The 21,318-nt window shown below is 48.4% G+C and overlaps 1 non-coding gene across 1 annotated transcript; it reads left to right on the plus strand.

Moving 5' to 3' along the window:
* The first annotated feature begins 20,245 nt into the window (after window positions 1–20,245).
* On the plus strand, window positions 20,246–20,352 carry LOC147728413 (U6 spliceosomal RNA). Its single transcript, XR_015309661.1, has one exon. It is a non-coding gene; the product is annotated as a U6 spliceosomal RNA (small nuclear RNA).
* Window positions 20,353–21,318: the final 966 nt, after the last annotated feature.

Below are 21,318 nucleotides of genomic sequence, written 5' to 3' on the forward strand. Positions count from 1 at the left end.
CCTTCACTTTGGCCAGCAACTATGGGCTCTCCCCCGCTGCTTAAGAAATCTTGGAAGAGCACTGGAGTTCAGATCGATGATAACCTGACCATGACACCTCAACCTGAGGCTGTGATTTCCTCATGTGTTTTTCTCAACTTAGGGAAATCCGAAATAGAGTAAACTTCGTTCTTTCAAGACTCTCAAGCAAGTAGACCTTGCACTAGTGCTCTCCAGACTACACTATGACAATTCTCTGTGCTTAATCCATAGACTTCAGATGGTACAAAACCAAGCTGTCAGGTTTTTGTATCATCAATACCACAACTGCCACATTAACCCCTTACTCAATAAGTTTCACTGGCTGCCTGTAGAACAAAGTTCCATCGTCAAGGCAGGACGCCTCATTTTTAAATCACTTCAGATGGGCAGACCTGTTTTTATGTCTGACCACATTCAAAGACACATTCCCAGGTGCAATCTGAGGTAATTCTGGGCCAATATAGTCACTACTATTACCATTAAAAAGAAGACAATTGATGACTCCAGGTTTGCAGAAATGACTCCCCACACGTGGAATGCTCTCCCTTTAGAAATCAGGTCCACTTCCTGCTACACTGCATTTAGGAAGCTTCTAAAGATGTGGCTCTTTAGGATAGCATTTGAGTTATTACCTGGTGCTAGCTATGTTTCAGTTACATCAGCGCCATGAAACCGATGAACGTGCACTTTAGAGATTGTTTTAACATAACATAACAATGAGACAACAACAGTAAAGCTCACATGATCCAGAGGTCTCTCAGAACCCCAAGGTGAAAACAATTGCCATAATTCACTTTTACCCACCTATAGTTGTATGTTTTGTACGGCCCCTAAAATCTTCTGCCCTTGCTTTCAACAGTTGTATGGGAACAGATCAGGAATAGGGAACCATACGCAACCTGGCTTCTCCTCCCTGACCTAAATGTGAAAAACATAACATACCTGCCATGCTTAACCAACTCCCCCTCCTTCCCTGCCTTCTTTTCATTCATCATCTGAGCTTTCTGCTTCCTGTCAAAGCAGACGAGCAGTGCTCTCCTGACAGGCTCTGAGAGAGCCCAGTAAGCCTGATCTGGAAGGCCTTTATGACAAAGCAACAGTGGGCAACAAGTTTTTTTATCAAGTGTTGCTACTTCATAGCAGTGAGTTATTGTATTTAGAATCTGGTGTAAATGATAGAAACTTCCAATGGAATCCATGCATAATAAGGTAGATACTAGGTGGGAAGGTTTGATGACTATCTTCAATAACAATTGTTTTTCTTCTACTTGTAAAACATTATCTAATAATACCTTGTCTTGCACCAGATGAAGAGAAGATACATGCCTACAATATAGAGCATGATTTCCAAACAAGGCACTGAACTCATGTGCATGTAAGTTTCACTGTGACCTGGTGCAACAGGCTTTTATCCTAAGTGTACAGGATGTGAGTCAGCAACGTTAATCTCAACAATTGATTAAAACAGTGATGTTTGAACCTCACTAATTTTTTTCTTTGACAAATGCTTCATGGTGTTCTATGAAAATCAAGAGTAAAGCAGTATCTTAGATATGAGAGGCATTGTGGTTTGGACAAAAACTCAATCAATACACTAAAAACTATATTTGAGAGATGTTTTTCAGCATTTTTGCCATTATAACACACCTTGAACTGAGGTAATCAATTAACCAGCATACATTTTTTATTTCCCTGTTTGATTGAGTAGGTTGAACATGTTTGCACTTTCCATACCACGTCTTGGGGCTGTATCATGATGGGTTTTTCTGGTGCCGCACAGAGAGGAGCATTCGTTCTACATGCCTGGAGGCCATAAAGTGAATTAATTTAATCTGCTATTTCTCAGAGTTAGTACTTTACTTTCACAGAGCACAGCACACAAACAGGCAAACCTTGCCCACTATTTCCAAGTTGCACAATCTATAAATAATCCACTAACTAAGAAAAATACAGAGTTAAATTGAATTGCATAAGACAGGTGCTAGGCTCTGCACTGTGCCATTAAAGCCCTTCATGATACGGTCCATAAGAGGGTTGAAACGTTCTTCAATTGAGGCTCAAGGGTCCGATTATGAGTTTGGCGGTTTGGGAGCGGGCCATCACCCCGCCCCTACAGCACCAGACAGGGCCACTGCCTGTCCAAAAATTACAAGTATTATCGTAGTCTAGTGGGCGGGCGCCATGGTGAACCCACTGCAGTACATCTTAAAGGCTCATATACGAGCCTTAATCTGCACCGTCGCGAACCACCATTGAACATATCTGCATGGCATGGATTGTGCAGTCTATGTCGTGCAGGAATGGGGTGCATGTATCCATGACGGCATAGCACCACCATGCGCAGGGCCAAGAGTGGGCCATGCAGAGTCACCTTTCTTTCCTCACTGGCAGCAGTTTCATGAAGTAAGAACCTCATGAGACTGCAGGCCATGAAGAAAATCGTAATATGCTAGGTGGTGCCGCAGAGTACTATCATGCATATTGCCGCTCTCAAAAAATCACTTTACCACCAGAGACCTCTGAACCCTGGCGGTTCAGGTGCTGCCATGGTGGTCCGACTGCCCAAGTTGTAATCCGGCAGTCGGCCGCTGGAGCAGTGGTAGCTGGACCGCCACCGCTGTGCCACCATGTGTTTGGCAGTCCTCGGAGTGCCAAACTCATAATAAGGCCCTTAACCAACAATAGGATCACTTTATTGGATAACGTGTGCTTGTAGTGTGGTGTGTAAGTGAAGACAGGGATTCTCTGGTGCCAGCCCTAATTTCCTCAATTGTAACTGTGATTCTTAGTTTTGTTTTTTGCCAGATTCTTCCAGACTCTGGATGAATGGGTTCCATTTTCAAAACAAGCATAAAACGATATAAGGTAGATAGCTGCAATTATCTTGAACCTGTAGCTTAGAAAAGTGATGACTCTGGTGATGGAAACCCACAGGCTCATAAAAATAGGCGCACACAGGTCAGACTGCTAAAAGAGCTGCTAAAGAAAGAGAACTTAGAACAAAAATAACTAAGAGAGACTTCTAAAGTAATTTGCTGAAACATCAAAGACACATTAAACATATATATTTATTGCATCACACACTTACATAAATATCTGTTTATTTATAGATTGCATCAAAATATAAAAAATAAACCTCTCCTAGCCCTGGCTTGTACTCTGTGATGAATTTTCAGAGCTTGCACATTACACAAACTGAAATATGTAAGCTAAATATAATCTGTAAAACAAAATTACTCCCTATGTTTCTGCTTATCTTTGCCTGCTTTGGCCCTTTTTCGATCGGGGCCTCCAACAGTGGCTTCTTAAAACTTAGGGGCATATTCATAACAGAATGGAGAAACATGGCATTAAGCAAACTTTGCAAACGCCAGGCTTCTCCATTCTAAAAATGCAAGGATGCACCGTATTCACAAGTATGTGGCGCAGCCCTTCCCCTAGCGCTGGCGCTCAGTTCAGCTGCCTAATGCCATTGCAGGCACCCTTGCAACATAGTGCAAAGGTGTCTGTGTTGAGGGGAATGATTGTTTAGGTGCAGGAAGGTCCCCCTTCCTGAACATAAACAATTTTTAAATGCTGTTTTGGAACTTTTATGTGTGCTGCTTAATGCAGCACACATAGAAGTTACAAAACTGCATTTGTTTTTAAAATGATTGTTTATGTGCAGGAAGGGGGGCCTTCCTGCACATAAACAATCATAAGCCATTTACTGTTTCTATGTGTGCTGCATGAGGCAGCACACATGGAAACAGCAAAACCAAGGAGAAATAAAGCATTTCTCCTCACTTCACCTGTTTAAGGCCAGGTTTTCCCTGGTCTTAATTTTTACATTTCCTCACATTTACGCTACTCTTGTAAATAGGAGGCAGCGTTAAAATCAATGGGTGTTACGGTGGCACGCCCACTCCAACACCCATTGCCCTCCCCTTTCATGCTAAATACAGCGAGAAAGGGTGCCTTATTCACAAGGCACCGTTAAGCCACTTAAAGTGGCTTAATGCTGGTTGTGATAGGGGCTTGTAAATATGCCCATAAGTGTGCTTGCTTTTACAGAGCGTGTAAGATGGTTCCACAGCTGTGATACTGAGTCTGGAGGTCTTCTATCTCTGTTGCCTCTGCATGCTTACTAAAGGTGACCTGTGTAGTTTGGAGCACTACCAATTCAGCTGAAACCTTCCCCACCCTCTTTAGCACATCATTGCTAAAGTGGCCCATTTACACTTGGAAGTTTCTCTTTATGGACAAAACTCAAGTGGTTGCAAGCCAGCCCAAACCCTGAAGCAGGCATAAAGGATGCTTCTGCATAGGTGTGTGTGATAGAGATTCCTCATTTAGTGAGGTACATAAGACAGTAACTGCCTATGTCAGCTCCTGCATCCATGCGCTCATGACTGTTAATGTCCGAAATCCATCATTCATGATATTCTCAGGCATGGTACTCATTTCCCTATCATCTTGCGTTCCTTTAATTGTCCTTGCTGAACAGCTTGTAGGAAACTTTTCATAACACAGAATTCATTGGGTTTTGGAATTGGGACCTGGCCTTGTTTCCCATTACATCTTCTGGGTCTAATGCTAGACACATGCATTCTGTGTATATACTGCAGACATGATGTCACAAATGATAGTTGTCTTGCAGTTGATGCTGACATACTATATGCTTTTCACAAGATCTACTTGCCACACTTTTTGTATGTGGGGATGGAGGTCTCTCTGCTATTGTGAATGCAGGATGGGCCATGATGAGGTCTTCTAAAACCCATGGAAACATCTTTTACCTCTAGCTCTGTTGTTTCATCTGTAGAAAAGTACAGTATTCAGGCTCTTGTGAGAGTGACTGTTGGACCTGGGATCTCCAAGTCAAATAGGTTGATCTCCAAGTCACATAGGTTGACACAGAGTAGGAAGGCCTAACTCAATGGTACATGTGTAAAGTTTACGTCTCACCCACTCAGTAGCTCATCCATCAAAATAACAACACTATACCTTACTTTTATAAAAGTAGAAAAGCTTTATCCTTTCTTGAGTTCGTTTTATAGTTGCACACAATTTTTCAAGTCAACCTCTAGATTGTTTCTCTGTAATACCTGTACTTGTAATCATTTATGAAGGCATCGGCACACAATTTAAGAACAATTTTACCCTGGCACTTTCAGATTGTCAAGACAGAAAATTCTTCATAAACTCATTACATTTACTTAGTAGAAGGTAAATAGCTAAGGGGTCACTTCTGCATTGGTAACTTGAAGATAGATTCAAACAGCTGACAGCATAGTAGGTTAACCGCAAGTCAACCTGAATCCTCCAATTCTTTCCTCAAATTCAGCTTACATTTGTTGTTCAGAACATAGTTCAGGATCCTTCTGTGAATAGGCTTTGGTCTAATGGGAAGGCTTACTCATTCTATGAGGGCAGGTCCTTAAGTTTACCCAATCATTAAAAAAAAAGGCGCTGTACAATCAAGGGGGCATATTACCAAGGGCATTATCGCCGCATTAGCGGGACTTTTTCCCGCTAATGCGGCGATCATTTTATCGCCCTATTACCAAGCTGTCGCTAACACCAGTTAGCGACAGCTTGTAGGTGATAGCGGGCATTTAGGGGCCCACTTTGCATGTCATCGATAATTATCGCTAATGACATGCAAAGTGGGCGTGCCAAGATGTTAGCGACTGAAAACAGTCGCTAACATCTCTAACTCCTATTAATAACTTTTGGAAATATTCGCGCTAAGCGGGAATATCTCCAAAAGCTAACGCCTGCTATAAGCAGTTCTTAGCCATGTTATCCAATGGAAGGTGGATAACATGGCTAGGAGCATTGTCACGATAATGCATGAATATCGCTGATTTTTCAGCGATATTCATGCATTTCGCAGGATTTTTAACGCTTTTGAGATAAACCTTGACAATATCAAGGTATCTCAGCGGTAAAAATCCTCGGTGCTCGGCGATATTTTTTTTCCGCTAACCAAGCAATAGCGATAATTATGGCTAATGCTTGGTAATATGCCCCCTGATTCCTAGCCTCCTATCTAAAATAGTACAGTTTGCATTTCCTTTAGGTTATTCTCCTTAATTCCACCCTCAGATTAGCCCAAGTCCGGATGGAATGGCACCTGAGCTAATAAACCTTCCCCACTCGCTTGTGCCAGCTCTCAGTACAGTTGGTTTTTTTCCTGGGGCTCTTCCCTCCTGGTTCACATGCCTGCTGACTGAGCCAAATTACCTCAAGTGACCAAAGGCTTTTAAAGTTTGCCCAGGCTCCCCCTTCCCACTTACTTTGCACTCGGTCGGGGAATCAGTGGGTCTGGGGCTTTGGTCAGTCAGGGAATACAGTCCCCACCTTGCGCTGCCTACTCCGGTCAAGAAGGGCCCTTAGCGACGGATTCACGGAAAAAAGGGAGATCTCCGCCTACTCCGGCCGGTTCTTCCTCCTCCCGCCGACTGACTCACCCACAGGACCTGCGCAGTGAAGTGACACCGCCGCGTCTCTGTCAGGCGTTTCCTCACCAGCTGCCCACTTGCTGGGATGCTTCTTTGTAGAGCCGCGCTTCCGGCCCTGCGCAGGAGACAGCCGCCGCCGCCTCCCACCATCGGCAAGTCGCTTCAGGCCGCTCCTCCTCCGAGACACTCCTCTCAGGCCCCGCACCACTGAGCCTGCGTGGAAGACAGACGCGGCTTTCCTCTTTCCGCACAGCAGCAGATCTAGCAACGCCACCATACCAGGACTTTCCTCGAACCCCGACGTCACTCAGCTAGGCGGGGCGGAGGCCTCGCGGCTCACCAGAACTCGAGTTACCACATCTCTGGGCAGAAGGCAAACCAGCTGCTGGGCCGTGCACACAACACAGGTGAGGAAACCACCTTCAGCAACCGCCGGTCTTGTGACAACAATGGGGGGAATGAGAAAGGGGGGAAACCCAGCGTCTTGCTGTTCCTTTCTTCTGGGAGTCCCTGAGCAGCAATCAGGTATAGGGGGCCTAAGCAGGGTCAGATCCACACACAGGGGATGTATCAACAGCAGGGGATAGAAGCCCCAAGGGACCATAAATCCGCCTTCAGTGCACTGTTCTCCCTGACCGGTGGTCTGGCTTCCTAGCTGGACTCTCTGGATTCTTCCCACTTCTAAAATGGCTGCCCTGGTGTTGACCCTTTTATAGGCTAGCCCCCGGCTTCCAGAATCAGCTGGAAGGTTCTGGAGCGTCCCTATATTGTCCTATGGGTCTATCCTCTGAGGAAAACAGTTATGCCAGTTAATGGCCACCATTTTGTGTATCCCCTAGTTTTTAGCCAGGAAAGGCACCTAGGCCTCAAGAAAAAGGACTATGTGACCAAAGAACACCCAACCCCTAGGCCAACACCTCAAAAATCCGGTGGACATAAAAAACAAAAAGGCTTGAGGGGCAAAAAGGGGACAAAATAAATAATTAATTAGGAGGGACTACCCAAAAGGACAGACAGGTCTAACAGTGACCTTTTGAATAAATTTACCAATTAGAGTCTACATACAGTTTGATTTGAGGGATTGCATTTTTGCAATTGTTCATGAAATGACTTATGTCTAAACATTAGATAAGACTAATATAGCATGTACTTTCGTTACAACATAAAAATGACTGCCACTCCCATTATGCGCTTCACCTACCCTATCTAATGCTGGAGCTGATAATGTGGTAGATTGGTTGCCTGGGCAGGATGGTTAAAGACAAATTTGACAATAAACATGGTCTTGCTGTCAAAATATGAACAAACACTCGAAGGGAGACAGGGGTATTCCACTGACATGTGTCTCACAAGGTTCTGCTGATGTATTTGTGTCACTGACTCCAGGAAGGCCTTCTTCTGTATTTGTTGATTTGATAAGACACTCAATAAGTGGTGGTGGTTTTGGAGTAGATTATTATTTATTATTATTATTAATATATTTATATATTTATAAAGTGCACTATTACCCAAGGGCGTCTAGGCGCTTGCAAAGGTAGCACACAGAGCAACTGCAAAATGCAATATTTCCAATATTTGCAAGGATTACCTAGCGTAAAGCCAGGTCTTAAGTCCATTCCTAAAGGACAAGCTTAGGTAGAGTTCTTTAATTGAGAAGGTTCTTTAATATTACCACCATCTAGTGGTAATATTAAAGAAGCTTTTTGCACCCCATCTCTGGAGACAGAAGGCTGGCACTGTCTTTAACTTCAATGAAGCCTAACAAAGTGTACGTGCTGGTGTGTACCATTGAAAGCGTTTTTAAGGCAGATAGGACCTGAATTCTGTGATGCCTTAAAGGCAAGACACAAAGCCTTATATCTGATACACTTCTCAATAGGCAGCCAATGCAAGGTGTTCAGAGCGTGTTTGGCTGAGGAGTATTTAGTTAAACCAAGAAGCAATCTAGCGGTAGAATTCTTAAGTACCTGTAGTTTAGCTACTACTGATTTATTAGCTCTGTTGAGTAGCCCATTGCAATAATCAAGTGTGGACAACACTAGAGCTGCCTCCACTGTTTTCTGCAATCCCACCAGCATAAATGGGAGAATTTTCCTCAAGATTTAAAAAATATAATAGTTAGATGCAGTGAGCGTATTTATGTGGTGGGAAAAGGAAACGGGGGTATCTATGATAATTCCAAGGTTTTTGGCATTGATGACTGCTGTTGGGAGAGTCCCCAACTCCGATGGCCACCATTCTGAGGACCAGAATGATGTATATATCCCGAAAAGTAGAACTTCTGTTTTGTTGGAGTTCAATTTAAGACAGTTCTCGACCATCCAATCACTGACACATCTCATGCATGCCTTAAACTTCTGGGCTATATCATGGGTTTTGATCATACGTGCCAGAGGGGCGACATAAGTGTTAAAGATGGTGGGGCTCAATGATGAGCCCTGTGGCACCCCACATGGGAACCTGAAAAATGTTGATTTAAAACCTCCTACTTCAACAAATTGCTCGCGATTGTTCAAGAAGGACATGAATAGTGCTAGAGCTGGGCCTGCTACTCCTACTTCTTGAAACCGATATATTAAAATGCCATGATCTACCGTACCAAAGGCAGCTGATACGTCTAACAATATCAGAGCTGCCGATCCTCCTTTATCATCCGCCAGTCTGACTGCATCCGTTGTAGTAATTAGAGACAATTCCGTGCTATGCTGGGCTCTGAAGTCATACTGGGTGGAGTCCAGAACATGATTGTTCTCAATTAAGGCCACTAGTTCTTGATTCACTTGTTTCTCCAGAACCTTCGCTGGTAGAGGTAGAGAGGAGATAGGGTGATAGTTTCCTGCATCTGTTTTATGCAGATTTGACTTTTTCAACAGAGGCTGAATTTATGTTTTCTTCCACATTATGGGAAAGGACCCTGTTTCAATGGCAATGTTAAGAACCTCCATGAGTGGACGTGCACTGACTCCTCTAACAAATGAGTTACTCTAGGAAGACATGGATCCAAAGGGGATCCTGATTTAGTGGCTAAAAGACGTTTTGAAGTTTGTTCTTGAGAAAGCAATGTGAAGTTTGAAAAGCAGAATGGATCGAGTTCAGGACATGAAATAGACTGAGCTGAGGTTGAATTTACAGTGTCAGTCTAAATACCCTGGGAATTTATAGTTCGTAGAGTAAAGATATTGTAGATGGCAGAGACTTTATCACAGAAAGAGGAGACCAGAGTCTCACAAAAAGCTTGATCTATTGTGCTATCATTGGACTCTTGCAAATGGCTGAGCTTCAAAACCGTTGAGAAAAGCTCTTTGGAATTGTTCTTAGCTCCTTCAATTCTTTCTGAAAAACAACTGATTTTAGTTTTCTTCATCAGTTCCTTGTAGTTTGCCAGTCTCGTCTTATATAATTATTTCTCCTTGGGATTGTAGTGTTTGCGCCAGCATCTTTCTTGACTACGAGGAAGTCTTCTTGATATCCTTAGTTCATCAGAGACCCAAGGATCAGTGGGAGCTGTAGTAGATGGTTCTATTCCGTTGCCAAATACTTCTCAGAACCTCATCTCCAACTTTTCCATTGTCAGAGCAGACTGAGCTGTTTCTTGATACCAGAATAACAAATATTGTTAGGAAACCCAGAGGATGAATTTTTATGATGACATTCATGAGTTGTCAAGAACCTTGCTGTTATTTTATTAATAGGAGCTGTGTTAATGATGCTGGGAATTCGAATATTTTCTGGAATAATAACGGAGGAAATTGTAGAGACACTTTCTTTAAAAAAACTGAGAGATCCTCATAAAGCTAGACTGCGAGACAGATTACGGGTTAAAGAGCCCAGTGGTTGACTGTTAAGCAATTCATTTGAAAAGTTTTGAGCATTGCTATATACTTTGAAAAATTGAGCCCTTTACTTTCCATGATCTGGGCTTTGTAAGAAATGGACAATGAGCCAGTCAGAAAGTACCCACTCCCATTTTGTGTCTGTGGATGTTGCTGGTTTTTGCATTTTGCACACTGGAGCACTGCTGTGTGTGCCCCTGTATATGTGCTCTGACCCCCCCTAACAGTGACAGAATTGGTTTACTTTTAATTGGCATATTTAAACTTTACATTCAGGCTGTAGTTTAGTGCAGGCAAATGTGACATTGGAAATTTAAAGGAAAACATGACTTCAGACCTAGGTGTGTAGTATTGCTCCTGCAGCATTTAAACCTGCAGGAGAACATCTAAAAATATTAAATATGTTGCCCATTAGTAGCCCTTGCAGCCCACAAGGCAGTGTGCTTGGGATTTGAAAGTTACATTGAAAAATGTAGTGTTGATATGTCCCTGCAATGACAAGCCCCCAAAGGTTATTTTCAGTGAACAGGGCCGTAGGTGATCTTAAGAGAAAAAAACAAAGTCCAAATAAAATATTATTTTGACATCTCTGGTTTGGGATAAGCTACAGAAATGATTCAACCATTGTTTTTTAATATTTATTACAATTCCAAATCAATAGTGGAGTTGGATTCTTGATACAAATTTAGATATTTAAACCCTTGCATGCTCATGACGAGCTCAGCTCGTCATGAGCTACAGTGCTCCGGTGCTCATGACGAGCTCAGCTCGTCATGGCCTTTAGAACGCTCGCATGCTGGGCTAATTCCCCTGCTGTGCTGAACGTTCTAAAGAAACGGGTGTGGCCATGAGGAGCTCAGCTCGTCATGAGCACAGGAGCACTGTAGCTCATGGCAGGACTTTAAGCTTCTGTCTCTTCTCCATGACTCCGCTTATTATCAGGTATCAAAGGGAGGATCTGCTGGCCATACGGGGTCAGATTACTGCCTGCGATCTCCCGCCTGTGGTCCCGGTATGTGGTCCTTACCGCTGCATCTGTGGCGGTTGGGCATTAGACACTCCTTCCCTTATTCGATCGTTAGACTCGCCATCTCCGCTTAAAAGAACGGCAGGAATGCGTGATCTGAACATTTGGAATCTGAATGTCAGATCACTAGTAAAACACCATCAGGAGATATATGACCTCCTCAAAGATGAGTTTCCTGACATGCTCTTCTTGACCAAAACTTGGTTGCAGGATTCGGATTCTTCCATACTTAATTTGGCCATCCCCCCAGACTACTCTATCTTCACTCTTAATCGTGTTACCAAGGGGGGTGGAATCAAAATGGCCATTAAGCTGTGTTATCCATGTGAATGGAAGGCCTTAAAACTCCCAGGTTGTGAAAGTGCCCTTTTTAAAATTTTGTTTAGCCATCACTGTACCTTCTCTGGCCTATTAATATATCGCCCTCCGGGTTGCGACTCGGCTTTTAGGGCTGCTCTCCCGGATCTAATTAGCACGGAGGCATTAGGATGTGCTAATTTCAATGTCCTCGGAGATCTTAATCTTCACTTTGACTGCCTGTCCTCGCCCCCTATTAGGAGCATTTTGGCTGATTTAGAGGCCTTGCAGCTTTCCCAGCTGGTCATTTCCCCCACTCATAGAGATGGCCACATTCTTGACCCTTTTTTTACTAACTTAGAGGGAGTCAGAGCACTCTGCCCTACTCAGATGGCCTGGACAGACCATCTGTTGGTGAAAATGACATTCCCCATTTCTGAAGCTCCTTTTATACCCCAGGACAGATTAGTTCTTAAACGCCACTGGAACAAACTGAAATTGGAGGACTTCTACCATCTGCTGGAGGAGGCACCACTGGGCCCCTTTACTGATGTTGACCGCGGATATGATTCCTTTTGTGAGTGGATCTCCCGTGCCCTCGACTCTTTGATCCCTTTGGTATGGTCCAAATGTCATTCGAATGAGCCCAGCCCATGGTACGATAGTACCTTAGCGTCTCCTAAAAAAGCCTGTAGACAGACGGAAAGACTTTGGAGGAAATCGTTTGATCCTGAACTGAAGGCCTGCTACCTGGCTAAAATTAAAATTTACCACAGGGCGGTGTGTAGAACACGAGCAGCCTTTTATGCCCAAGTGTTTCAGAACAGCTCTAATCCTTCGAAACTCATATTTAAGGTGTTAAAGGATCTTATTGCTAAGAGGACAACGGCGGCAGAAATATGTTCAGACTCCTATTGTGAGGGTCTGGCCTCCTTTTTTCTTGATAAAGTTAAAGCTATCTACCGAACCTTCTCGACGGGCTCTCCAAACTCAGAGCGGGTTAGATGCATCTTGGGAGGCAGTGAGTGTCTTACTATCCTGCCCTCCCTATCTATGGAGGCCTTTGATTCCTTGAGCTTTAAAATTAAGTCAGGATCTCCCGCAGATCCGTTAAAACCGGCTCAGCTTAAGAACATGGCACCATTATGCCGCACTCCGGTGCTGTCTCTGATCAATCTGTCACTTTCTTCAGGTGTAGTCCCCATTAGGTGGAAGCAGGCTGTAGTTACACCTATTTTGAAGAAGGCTACACTTGACCCCCTTAAACCTGAGAACTACCGCTCTATTTCCTTGCTTCCTTGGGCCACGAAAGTCGCTGAGGCCCATGTGAATGGCATTCTTGCAGACCATCTTAACAGGGCTAACATTCTTGACGCTACCCAGAATGGGTTCCGTGCGGGCCATAGCACGGAGACGGCCCTACTTTCTATGGTCGGTCGAACATCTGCGTTCTGTGCTTGATGCGGGTCGGACGGCGGCACTATTGTTATTAGATCTCAGTGCCGCGTTCAACACGGTCTCGCACAGGATTTTACTTCAGCGACTTGAGGAAGTAGGTGTCAAGGGCTCTGCCCTATGGTGGTTTCGGTCTTTTCTTGCGGAAAGGTCATTCCAGGTTGCGATTCCACCTGGTAAGTCCAAATCCTATCTGTTGGACCTGGGGGTCCCACAGGGGTCATCATTGAGTCCCACTCTATTCAATCTTTACGTGAGGCCGCTGGCTGCGGTCGTCAAGCAATTGGGCGTGACGATGGTTCCATACGCTGATGACACGCAGCTGGCGGTCACGCTGAGTGGGGACTCAGATATGGAGGCTCCCAGGTTCCATGACGGTTTACGGGCAGTGGCCAACTGGATGAACTCCAACTGTCTCCAGTTAAATATCAAGAAGACTGAGGTTATGGTGGTCAGCAAGCAGGCAGGGCTGTGGGGTGACAAGTGGTGGCCTTCTGAACTAGGTGTGACCCCCCTCTCCAGATTCGGAGATAAAAAATCTTGGGGTCTGGCTTGACCCGATCCTCAGTTTTATCTGTCACATCAAGAAGGTGGCGGCCTCCTGCTATGGCATTATCAGAGGACTTAGACCTATTCTCAAATTTTTTGATGCCTCCACCTGACAACTGGTGGTTCAAGCATCAGTGCTGTCCCGGCTGGATTATGCCAGCTCGCTTCTGGCTGGGATCAATCAGTCAGAACTCATCCGGCTGCAGCGAGTTCAAAATGCCGCAGCCAGAGTGGTGAAAGGTCTGCCTAGGTGGAGCTCGGTTTCCAAATCCTTGCACTCTCTCCACTGGCTCTCTGTAAATCAGAGGATCAAATTCAAGGTTCTCTGCCTTGCGTTTAAAATCCTTAAGGGTACGTCTCCCCAAATTCTAGAGAATCTGTTGACACCTTATGTACCCCCGCGAACCCTCAGATCCCTGGGTCAGAATCTGGCTGTGGTTCCGCGCTTTAGGCTGAGTAGAGTTGGTGGCCGCTCTTTTCCAGTGCTAGCGGCGAATTGGTGGAATTCCCTTCCTCTTCATATTCGGGCCATTGATGACCTTCTTCAGTTTAGGCGTGCTATCAAGACCTTCTTATTTTCTTAGCTCTCATGCTATTCCTGTGGCCTTTTTCCTTCTGTCGGTGTTGTGTTGTGTTTGTCTTGTCAAAGCGCCAGGACGCCCCTTCGCTGGGGCAGCTGTGCGCGGTATAAGTAAAAATAACATAACATAACATAACATGACGAGCTGAGCTCGTCATGAGAATGGGGGCGCTGCGCGCACCCCCCTCCCCCAAGCACAGCAGGGGAATGTACCCAGCAGGGAAGGGGTTAAATATTTCATAAAGTTAGACTTTTTCTAACTGAAACATCAGTGGATAATTAGCATTAGAATGTCCACTTGCACCTGTCAGTGTTTTCCATGAATGAGGTGTGCAAACTGCTCCTAGACTAGAACCAGTAGCGTAGGCTTTTTTGCAGGACATCCTGGGTGTGAGGTATGTTTCTTCTCTCAGCTCTCGAAGGCCAACTGGGTGGGCAGGAGTAAGGAACTTCATCAACTTGCAAGGGACCAGGACGAGTCCTGTCCATCATAAATCAGTGTAAAGAGAGATCTTGGGAAGAGAAGCCCTTGTTCCCTGAACCAACTTTAGCCAGCTTGCAACTGTCCAGTGGGAGGGAAGCAGGTCCCAGTACCAGTTTTGTGTGGTGGAAGAGGGCCAGGCTGCTCATTTCTCTAGACCCCCCTCCGACGAGGACATCAGCCACCTCCAAGGATAGAAGGGTCCGGACATGCTGGATTTTCCATAGAATAGTGCATTGTGGTATAGTTTACAGCTAGGCAAACATGATGCCCTGCAAAAGTGGGAAGGTTTGATATTGGAGACTTTTTCAATGGGGTAGAGAGTGTTCAGGTTACACCCCACCCACTGGTTATTTAATCCTACAAAACTAGCAGCTCACTCCCAGCTCTTCAGAACACATCTCCACCTATGATAGAAGAAAAGAGGAATGGACCTGTTGTTTATGAACTATGCAGAGTCCTAAGGTGCTGGACCTGCTCTCACTTCCATTCTGGACTGTGAAGTAAACTTTAAGGGCCATTCGGCTTACTGCCTTTGTGGCTAGAGGCACTCAGAAAGCTACAAGAGGACTTTTTCTGAAGAAACCACATGACCCGTAGCAAGAGAACCTAGATTGGACTCTCCTGATGGTCTCTACTGGTTTGAGTACCTGCTTTTAATTGCTGTCCTTGAGGCCTGGGAGCCTTAGCAGGCACCAAGAGGAATTGCACCATAAAATTTGAAGAGTTGGGGCATATAAACATTTTGGAATTCTAAGACCTCTGGATCTTCAGCCAGACCTCAAAGCAAAGGTGTCTGAATTCGAGAGGACTTCATCAGATACAACTTCCAGGCTTGCCCACTGGAGTAATTTGAGCTCCGAAAAAGAGACTTAGATTAAAGGTAGATATCTTGACAGGGCAAAGGCCAGAAAGTATCCAACTGATAAGAGGACATTGGCATGCATGAAATTTAAAATGTCCCACTCTGAGCTTTACCCACCAAAATCAATTGCTTTACCATTACCTTTTCAAAATGCTAGCCAACTTCAAGAGGAATTCGCCAGATACAACCTGCAACCTTGCCCCTCTGGAAATTTTTGACCTCGACAAAGATTAAATCAGTAGGTAAAAACTTTGACCAGAAATTCCGGGTTGGAGTATTCGACCACCACTCCATCAAGCTCATCCTGAAATCATGGCTAAGGGCCCTATTGTGAGTTTGGTGGAGCGGGAGCAGGACTGCCCACTTCTGCACTGCCAAACCCATGTTTGAACCGCCCGGCAAATTAGGAGTTGTCTCATGTCTGGTGGTCGTTTTTTTGGGCTATCCCAGGGTGGTGCCGCAATAGGAACATTAAAATCAGTACCTGCATGGCATGGACTGCTGCAGTCCATGCCTTGCAGGTACTGGTGTAAAAGCTCATGTGACCCCCTGTGTGCATCCACACTTTTCATGGCGGTTGCACTGCCATGACAAGTGTGGCGTAAGGAACCTCTTAATATCCTTGACGGCCCTGCCAATCATATTGTGACCTCATGACTGATGTGCCACCTGGCGGATTTGCTATTCCCAGGGTGTCCTGACCACCCTGGTCAAAATGGGGTGTCAGACTTGTAAGATAGCCTGTATTCTTGGTGAATTGCGAACAGTGACTTGTGATTGGTGCTTTGATTTTTCGTGGTGTTCTTTGCTCCAAGCATTAACAAATGTATACCTCCTTTTTACCAGGATGGAGCTTTATCCATTTTTGTCAGTTTTCCGTCAACATTTTTCTCTATTTTCAGAAATTGGTTGTCGGATTTTAATTGTGTCTTGTTTTGATTATTCAGCTGTTTTTGTGCTGCTAAATACTTTGCCCTTGTTTCTTTCAATTATGTCTGTCAGCTCTGTGACAAAGCTTGCAGGGGTTCAGCCCATTACCTCCTCGTAAGTCTTCCTCGCCACATGACTTACATAGTGAGCATCAGCTCCACGACAGAACCCTCCAAAGCAAAAAAAGCCTCCCACCCCCTCCCAACATGGCCGACCAGTCACACCTGACCTCTATAAGAGGCGGACCGGCCCAACCAACAGCCTGTTTTTTTTGTTCTGCGCGATTCTCTCCAGAGGCGCTGTACAGGTAAGATGGGCCGGCGTGAGCTGGCCCTTGGGTTTTAGGGTTGAGGATCCTGCTTTAGCGGTCCCTGGTGCCTTAAACTCGAAATCCCCCCCCCTCTTCCTTCCCCCGGTCCTGTGGGGCCGGTTAGGTGCTGCTATAGTGTGCCAAGGGTTTACAGGGGGGGGGGCGGCCGGGGATGTGGGGTGTTTGGCCATTCCTGTGTCTCCCCAGGTCGTTACTGATGGGCCCTGGCCACTATGTGGGCTTTTGGGTCCAGCGCAGGGGGTATGATGTTGCAGGCTTAGGGGAGGAGACGCCCATCGTGTGAATGTGTTTCTTCTACTCCTGGGCTCAAGCTGCTCCCCTGTTTTGGTCTGCGTTTGGCTGGCTATTCATATACAGTTTCCGCCTATTTCTGCAGTGTTTTGTGCCACTGGAGGTTCTTGCCTCGTGCCTGGCTTTGGTTTTCCGCCTGGAATTGCGCTCTACCTTCTTTCCACGAGTTGTGGACGTGTGCGCTGGCTGCATTTGCCGGCTCTGGGCTATCGTTGGGTAGCTCAGTTGTAGAGCGCGACGTGCTGGGAGCCTTGCCTGGGGCGGCGGCGCTTCGGCAAGGCGTGGGATCTGCAGGCACACAGCGTGTGATTCCCAGCTTCTTGGCTGAGAGACGCGAGGTCGCTCCCTCACAGGGGTACACAATTAGGATAAACGGGGGCGGGCTCGGTCCTACCTCACATGTCGGCGGGTCCTCGGGGGCTCCGCTGTCCGGGTCCGGGTGCTCACCTCCTGCATCTCGAGTTCGCGGCGCTGGGCGCTGCCGCCTCCCTTCGTGAAATTTGGCCCCTACGGGCCGCGGCGGTTTGCCGAGCTGGTGTTGGCTCCGAACGCCCCCCGCCCCTCGGGGGCGGGGTTTGGTTGCCACCAGGTGCGACCGATGATTTCCTTCATCGGTCTTGCGCGGCATTCTCCTGCTGGCGCTGCGATTTGGACGCGGCGTGCACAGCGCGTCTGTCTCCTTCTCGGTGGGTCCGGTGTTCGATCCTCGGTGAGGGCAGTTTCATTTTTTGTGGTTGCATTGTTTGGGTTTTTCATTTCCCATTTCAAGAATGTTTTTTGTGTCGGCCCAGTAATTCCTGGCTGTAGCATACAACACTGTGAGAATGGATAGTGTGGTTTGATGTGATTTATTAACACTACAATAAACCATGCGGCCTGTGACATTGTCTCATTACCAGCATAACAGTGCAACACTGGCGCGCTCTATTGGTGCGCGGTACAACGTGGGGAACAGATCCCTTATGTCTGTGTTCCTTTTCTGGCGCCCTGGGGGCCTCATGTGGGGAGGTGGGCTGTGTAGTCGGTCCTGGACTCGCCCTGGGCTGTCAGGTTGCGCCGGACTCGAGTGTGTTTGATCTGCTGGGTGGCTGTGCCTTCTGGTCTCCTCGGGGAGGCGGGGGATTCCTTCTGTCGCCGTCTGCGGGGTCTCCCTGTTTTACGGCGCTATCCCTTCTGGGGGTCCTTGCACGGCGGGGTGCCCTGACCCCTCCTCGCCTCGTCTCCCTCTCGGTGGCCCCAGTGGGGGAGTGTGGCCCAATGGTTGGTGCAGCAGCCCCTGGGGCTGTGGTCGGGCCCGGGACCTGTGTTCGGTTCCACGCCTCGGCGGGTCTTGGAGTCGGATTCGTCCACGGACCTGGTATTTCTCGCCTCGGTGCCTGTTCCACTCGTGGAGTCCCATTCTGCGGCTCTGGGCAATAGCTTGCTTTTTCTCCACAACGGCCCCCACAATGCTTCGGATGCCTGGCCTCCACCTTGGGGGTGTCCGGGGATGGACGCCTCAGGGAGTTAGCCAGGATGGGGTCCACAGCTGCTTTCGTACAGGCGCCTTGTGCCCTTGCGGGTGTGTTGTGCGCTATTTTTGTATCGTGTTGCGCTTCTGTGAAGTTCGGCATGGCCCCTGCGCAGGGATGTCACGCAAGTTCGTGATTCGTTCCTTGTTATGGCTTGGTTTTCCCTCCGCCGGCGGCGGTGGTGGTTCCCGGGGTTTCTCGGGGTGCGGTCTCTACGCATGTCTCCGGACTCCCTTCCTCTGCCTGCGTACGTTGTGATGGGCGTTGGGGGGGGTGGGCTCTGACACCTTTACTGCTCTGGTGGCCGCGAGGCTGGCTCGGCCGTCTGGTCTGGCTGCGTCCTTGTCGGCAGTGACGGCGTTTTCGACGCGGCCTTCCTTCGGACTCCTCTTCCGTCTGTGGGTGAGGGCGTCCCGCCCTTGCATGGGTGGGGTCCTTCGGCCTTTCCACCCGGATTTCAGGGTGTCAGTCTTCACGAGGTGCGTTCGGGTTTGGCTTCCAGGCCCGAGTTTCGGCTATTCCCGGTCTCGTACTGGTACTGCCGCTCCCTTTTTCGCCCCTAGATCCTGGCTTTCGGCCCTCTCACTCCAGGGGGTCCTTGGGGGGGGGGCTGTTGCCTCCGTTGCGTCCCGTCTTGGGACGTGGCTGTCCCGGTTCTTGGGCTCTTCGGGCTTGCTGGCCGGTGTCCGGTCTTGCTGGTCTTGCGGACTTTCCGCGGGGTCCCACCTTCTCGACGGGCTGGGGTACCTGCTCCTTCCCTTGTCTCGCCTGTAGGTTTTTCTGGGACCATGGGTTGGCCTGTGGGCCGGCCTGTGAGTGGGGGTTCCCACTCTCGGTTGCGGGTACTTCCGTTGGGCTTGCCTTCTGGCCCGTGGGGGGGAGCTGTGCTCCTGGCCCGCCTGATGGATCTTCTTCGCCGGGTGAGGGTCTTGGGGTTCCCTGTCTGGACGTGTGATACCTCTCGGCCTCGTCTTTTTCGTGGGTGAGGCTTCTCGTCTGGCGGTGTCTCTCATCCGTCGGCTCCCTGCTCTATGTACGGTGGTCCCTTCGGTTCCCGTCTCGGGCTTGTCCTCCTTCGGGGGGGCGTGTGCCTGGTCCCGGTACTTTCCTCTGGTTCATTCAGGGGGGGGCGTCCTTTGGCGCTGGGTCGTTTGGGGGTCGTTGGGATCTCCTGCAGTCGTGCTGCTCCTCGTGCTTCAGGTGTTGCTGGCAGTCCTCCTGGCCTGCCGTCTTTTGCACCTGTGCTTCAGGGTCCCCATGTCTTGGTCGGGTCGGTCGACCTGGTGGTGTAGGTGTCACCGGTCCTGTCCCTTCGGGCTGTCTTTCCCCCGGGGCCTGACTATGTGGAGGCGGATCGACTGAGTCGGATCTATCCTTCGTTGCCTTGTCTCGCCCTGACCCCGGTGGTGTTTCAGCGCCTGGGGCCTCGACTCGGTCTGCCTCCGGTGGCTCTGTTCACGGAGGGGGACTCGGCCCTCCTGCCCAGGTTCTACTCTCTCCTCCCGGGTCCTTGTGGTTGCCCTGTCTTTCGCTTGACCTTTTCGGTCTACTGTACGCGTTTCCCCCGTTCCCACTGATACCACAGGTCCTCTGCTGGATTCGCTTGGGCAGGGCCGGGGTGCTCCTGGGTGCTCGCTTCGGCAGCACTGGTACTGAAATTGGAACGATACTGAGAAGATTAGCATGGCCCCTGCGCAGGGTTGACACGCAAAGTCGTGAAGCGTTCCATATTATGGTTCCCGGCGGGGTCCACCGCCCCTGGTACCCTCTCCTTTTGCGAGCTGGCGGTTCAGGCCTACTGGCCGATCCCGGATCTTCCCGTTCCGTGGTTGGGTCCCCCGCTCCCGGTGTCGGTGTTGAGCCGGCTCTTTCTGCTGGCCTGACTCCTTCTGCAGGCCTGATTCTTGAGCGGCTGACGCTGCTTGCTCGGGGTTGTTCTTCTGGGGTTGTGGTTTTGCTGCTGGGCTCCCGCAGGTCTTCCACTTTCTCTTCCTGTGCCCGGCACTGGGCTTCCTTCTCGCGTTGGTGCGGTCGGCTTGGTGCTGACCCCGCCTCTGTGGACCCCTTGCGGGTCTTGGATTTCCTGGCTGAGGGGTTTTCCTTGGGCGTGGCCCCTTCTTCCCTGTGGGCCCGGTGGGCTGCCTTGCGGGCCTTCCGCAGTCCGGTGTTCGACGAGCTGGTTTCCCTGGTGGCTCGCTTGGCTCCGGAGTTGTTTTCTCCGTCGCCCTCGGACGCTCGGCCAGTCTCCCCCTTGGGATCTCTCTCTCGTTCTACGAGCTCTTCAGGGTCCGCCCTTTGAGCCCCTGGCCTCGGTGGCTTTGCGGGTCCTCACCTTTTCGGTGGTTTTTTCCTGGTGGCTGTGGTGTCTGCTGGACGGATGGGCGTGCGGGGGTCGTGCCTCCACTCCCCTCCCTTCTGGCGGGTTTTGCCGGACAGGTTGTTCCTCCGGCATGTCCCCCGTGTCCTTCCCGGTGTTCCTTCCCTGGTGCCCTGGGCTCGGGTGGTGTCTTTACCGCCTTTTCCCTGCCGACAAGTTTCCTCTCTTGTCCGGGCTGGTTGTCCGGCGTGCTGTTTTGGCTTCTCTTGAGCGCACGTCTTCCCTTTCCCGGTGGGATTGCCTGTTTGTGTCTTTCGGTCCAGTTCAATCGGGCCACATGCCCTCTCTTTCCGCCTTGAGTCGCTGGCTTACACAGGCTATCAT

This window comes from Lissotriton vulgaris, chromosome 3_1, assembly GCF_964263255.1.
Source record: "Lissotriton vulgaris chromosome 3_1, aLisVul1.2, whole genome shotgun sequence".
NCBI lineage: Eukaryota > Metazoa > Chordata > Amphibia > Caudata > Salamandridae > Lissotriton > Lissotriton vulgaris.